This window comes from Theropithecus gelada, chromosome 10 (genome assembly GCF_003255815.1).
Source record: "Theropithecus gelada isolate Dixy chromosome 10, Tgel_1.0, whole genome shotgun sequence".
Taxonomy (NCBI): domain Eukaryota; kingdom Metazoa; phylum Chordata; class Mammalia; order Primates; family Cercopithecidae; genus Theropithecus; species Theropithecus gelada.
Window position 1 is genome coordinate 74,769,664 of NC_037678.1, and position 5,489 is coordinate 74,775,152.

Consider the following 5,489-nt stretch of genomic DNA (forward strand, 5'->3'; position numbering starts at 1 on the left):
CAAAGTCTTGCTTTGTCGCCCAGGTTGGAGTGCAGTGGCACAATCTCAGCTCACTGCAACTATCACCTCCTGGGTTCAAGTGATTCTCCTGCCTCAGCCTCTGGAGTAGCTGAGATTACAGTCTCCCACCATCACACCCAGCTAATTTTTGTATTTTTAGTAGAGGCTGGGTTTCCCCATGTTGTCCAGGCTGGTCTCAAACTCCTGATCTCAAGAGATCTGCCTGCCTCGACCTCCCAAAGTGCTGGGATTACAGGCATGAGCCACCATGCCCGGCCTCCTTGACATTTCAGTGTGTGAGTCCATCAGAGCATAACTGTTATTATCTTTCTTCTCTTTTTTTATCTTTGAGATGGAGTCCTGCTCTGTCGCCCAGGCTGGAGTGCAGTGGTGCAGTCTCGGCTCACTGCAAACTCCGCCTCCCAGATTCAAGCAATTCTCCTGCCTCAGCCACCAGAGTAGCTGGGACTACAGATGTGCACCACCACGCCTGGCTAATTTTTGTGTTTTTAGTAGAGGGGGGTTTCACCATGTTGGCTAAGCTGGTCTCAAACTCCTGATCTCAAATGATCTGCCCGCCTCAGCCTCCGAAAGTGCTGGGATTACAGGCATGAGCCACCGTAGCCCACCATAACTGTTATTGTCTTGAAAGCGTGTATTTTTATGGGTACCGGGACATCTGAACTCACTGATGGAGGAGTGTGTCCTCGTAGGTGTCTTTATGGTGTTTCCTCAACTATAAACATCTGTGATCATGGGTAATGACTGGCAAGGAATGTGCCCTGTTAGTCTCCAGATGGAGCTGAACTTTCACTCTGGCTCTTCTAGGCTCCTGCTTCCCTAACACAAGGTCACAAGTTTCTGAACTGAAAGGTCTTACCAGGAACCCAGAACAATGAATTAATTAAAAAATATCCACACAGGCTGGGCGCAGTGGCTCACGCCTGTAATCTCAGCACTTTGGAAGGCTGAGATGGGAGGATCCCATGAGGCCAGGAGTTTGAGACCAGCCTAGGCAACATAGAGAGACCTCATCTCTACAAAAAATTTAAAACATTAGCTAGGCGTTGTGGCATGTACTTGTAGTCCTAGCTACTTGGGAGGCTTAGGCAGGAGGATTGATTTAGCCCAGGAGTTTGAGGCTGCAGTGAGCTATGATTGCGCCATTGTACTCCAGCCTGGTGACAGAGTATGACTCTGTCTCAAAATACATATATATATATACACATACACACACACAGAAATTAGTATGAACTCATATTTATGTGTGTGTGTGTGCATATACACACACCCACAGATGGGTAAATACAGAAATAACATTAGAAATAAATGTGTGTCTAAATGGATTAGTATACACATACATATTATTCTAACTCTCTGCTAAGATATCCTGGGAGCAGTGACACCCAATAAAACAATAAAACAGTGCCCAGATCTTGGTTTCTAAACCAAGAATGGTTTCTAAATACCATTTTCCGATTTTAAAAAACCAGGGCTTCTTGAAAAAATGACTGAAGTTATTTCAAGGCAAGGAAAATACAGGATGAGCCCAGAGCACCTTACAGTACCGGAAGGCAAAGAAGTACTCAAGAGAAAAAAAACAAAGTCAGAGGAATACCAGGGCCAACTGTGAGGAGTTTTCAAAGCCAGACCAATTTGGGAACCAAAATAAATAATGTGGTATTGGATTATAACCTAAAGTGTAAATAAATATATATGAGGCCATATTTATATAGAGAAAATGATTGAATAAATAAATGACAGAAAAGGGACACATTTCCTTATAGAAGAATTTCAAATAACATAAGTAGCTATGCTCTCCACCTTGCAAAAAGTAGTTTGCTTCTTCTCCCCTACCCCTTTGAGGGTAGACTGGACTTTGTGGCCCACTTCCAAATAACAGAATATGGAAGTAGGAAAAATGGTAACTGTATGATGGAGAAACCTGGCAAATACCACCTTAACCAAGTGATCATGGTTAACGTCATCCTTAATAAGAGTATATCACTTGTGCTATTCTTCTCGAAATCCCATAAGCCCAGCCTAGTCCTGAGAAAAGAACCAGACAAATGCAAACTCAGAAACATTCTACAGAGTGCTGGATAGTGCTCCTCAAAACTGTCAGGGCTATGAATACAAAATAAAACTGGGAAACTATCACAGACCAGAGGAGACTAAAGGGACATGATTAATAAATGCAATGTGGTGTCCTGGATTGGATCTTGGAACAGAAAAGGGGCATGAGTAGAAAAACTGGTGAAATTTGAATGAGGTCTGGAGTTTAGTGAATAGTAACACACCAATACTGGTTTTTTAAATTTTCACAAGTGTATCGTGGTAATCTCATATGTTAACATTAGGGAAAACTAGGTGAGGGGTACACAGGAATTCTCTATATTATCTTTGCAAATTCTCTGTAAATTTTTTGGAGTGCAGTGGTGCCATCACAGCTCACTGCAGCCTCCATCTCCTGAACTCACGTGATCCTCCTGCCTCAGTTTCCCAACTAGGTGGGACAACAGACTTGTGCTACTACACCTGGCTAATTTTTTTTAATTTTATTTTTTGTAGAGACAGAGTCTCACTATGTCGCCCAGGCTAGTCTTGAATTCCTGAGCTCAAGTGATCCTCCCATCTTGGCCTCCCAAAGTGCTGGGGTTATAGATGTGAATCACCGCACCCAGCTGTAAATCTTAAATTATTCCAAAGTAAAATGTTTATTCACATAAACATTTAGTGGCACAACACATAAAATTTCAGAATATTAGAAATAATGTATTGTATGAGCTTCCGGAGAAGAAAAAAAGAGTAGGTCACATTAAAACCACCAGGAAACAAAATGGCATCAGATTGCCCATCAGGAACCCTGAAGCAATCCCCCACAATCTGGGAGAAATTACAGTCACCTACATGCCTCAGCCTTGAGCAGGGCAACCCTGTCACTGCATAGGTCACGTACTGCTTAGCCCCAGAGGTCACCCTGGACTTCGACATTAGGGCGGCCCTGTGTGAACTATGTTTGCATAATGATAATAACATAAATGCTAAATACCGGTTTAATAAGTATATATTATAACTATTATTTACTGAGAATGTGCTTGTAGGAGTAAAAGTACGTGAGTATGTGAATGTGTCCGTGTGATAGGGAACAAGATAGTGCAAATTAAGTTTATATGGTAGGGAGTCAGATAATATTTAAGAATGAAAAATAAAAAAGTAGGACTTCCCTATCTCGTAGAAAACATAGGTAATTGAATCAATTTTATAATGAAACATTTAAGAATGCTTAAGTAGCTATCTATTTGTCTCTAGTTCTCCATTTATCTATCAAAATCTATCTATCTATTTATATCCCTGAAAACATTGAGCTAAAAATGTAAGGGGAAATACTGAGGCCAAATTTTTCTGTTTTGAGCGCAATATCAAAGTACCAAAGCTGCTTCTGTCTTGCTAATACTGCATACTTGGGCTTTTGTTCAGTGGTGTTGGGAGGCAGGGCAAACTGATGAAAGTAGAGACTTAGGCTGGGCACAGTGGCTCACGCCTGTAATCCCAGCACTTTGGGAGGCTGAGGCGGGTGGACCACCTGAGGTCAGGAGTTTGGGACCAGCCTGGCCAACATGGTGAAACCCCGTCTCTACTAAAAATACAAAAATTAGTTGGGTGTGGTGATGGCCGCCTGTAATCCCAGCTACTTGGGAGGCTGAGGCAGGAAAATCACTTGAACTCAGGAGGTGGAGGTTGCAGTGAGCCAAAATGGAGCAACAAGAGTGAAACTCTATCTCAAAAAAAAAAAAAAAAAAAATAGACGCCTAGGGCTTGCTTAAGGTGGGTAGCCTCAAAGACCCTGTTCAAATCAAGATGGGATCCCCCAAAGGCCTATACTCTGAGAGTAAAGGTAAACCAGAACTAAACTTGTTCCCTTCCACTACCCCAGCAGACTTTGGAGAAGGCTGTCTTGGTCCTGAACAAAGAGAAAAAAAGATAGGAGAAACAAACAAACAAAAAATCTGTCTTTGAGAATTTGTCTACCGATCAGTCCTGACTTGTACCCGGAACAGTCTGTGCTACCTGGAGGGGACAGCTGTGAACTTGGTTTGAGGAAGTCATCGAGTGATGAAACAGAAGTAAATAGAAGGTCTCTTTGGAACTTGATATATCCATTCTGGGCCTTAGGGAGCCTAAAATAAATTTTCAAGGGTGATGACCAGCAGGAGGTCAAAGATAACATACAAGAAAATAAGATAACATGAGAAAGAAACAGCAGAAACAACCAACTCTAGAAACAGATTCACACAGACTTAGGATTTTAGAATTGTCAGACAGATTATAAAAAGTACACTAACAATATTTAAAGAAATAAATGAAAAGCCTGAAAAATATCTATAAGGGATAGCAAATGCTAAAAGTTGACCAACAAGTTTTAGAAAAATATCAATTAAAGTTTCTAGTAAATAAAAACTAGAATGACTGAAGTTATTCTAATAAGTTATTCTAGTAAATTTTAGAATTTACTAGAATAACTACTAAAAATTGTATTTACTAGTAGTAGAATAGTAATATTATAATAGTAATATTGATAGTATTATATTAGTATATTAAACATTACATTTACTAGTAATATAGTATTATATTTACTAGAATAACTAACAATTTTCTAGTAAATATTAGTTTACTAGAATAACTGAAGTTATTCAGGTATTAGAGTTTCTAGTAAATAAAAACTGGAATAACTGAAGTTAAAAGCTCAATGTATGCTGGGTGTGGTTCATGCCTGTAATCCCATTGCTTTGGGAGGCCAAGGTGGGAGGATCCCTTGAGGTCAGGAGCTTGAGACCAGCCTGGGCAATATAGTGAGACTCCATCTCAAAACAAAAAACTAGCTAGGCGTGGTGGCACATGCCTGTAGTCTTAGCTACTTGGGAGGCTGAGGTTGGAGGATTGTTTCAGCCCAGGAGTTGGAGGCTGTAGTGAGCCATGATTGTGCCAACAGACTTTAGCTTGGGAGACAGAGCAAGACTCGGTCTCTAAAAAATAAAAAATAGAATTCAGTAACAGATACTTTGTCATCTATAGACTATAACTAAATGAAAGTATAAGAGGTGTGTTTCTGGTAGAAAGAAAATGATCCTAATATAGAAGACCAGAAATGCAGAAAGAAATAATGAGTAACAAAATGGAACATATGTGGGTAAATATAAGTGTAAATTGTGGGTAAATATTAATGTACATTGGTCATTTAAAATGATAGTCATGATGTTTTGTTGGATAAAAACTGTATGTAGGCCGGGTGTGGTGGCTCATGCCTTTAATTCCAGCACTTTGGGAGGCCGAGGCAGGTGGATCACAAGGTCAGGAGATCGAGGCCATCCTGGCCAACATGGTGAAACCCTGTCTCTACTAAAAAAGATATAAAAATTAGCTGGGCGTGGTGGCACGTGCCTGTAATCCCAGCTACTCGGGAGGCTGAGGCAGGAGAATTGCTTGAA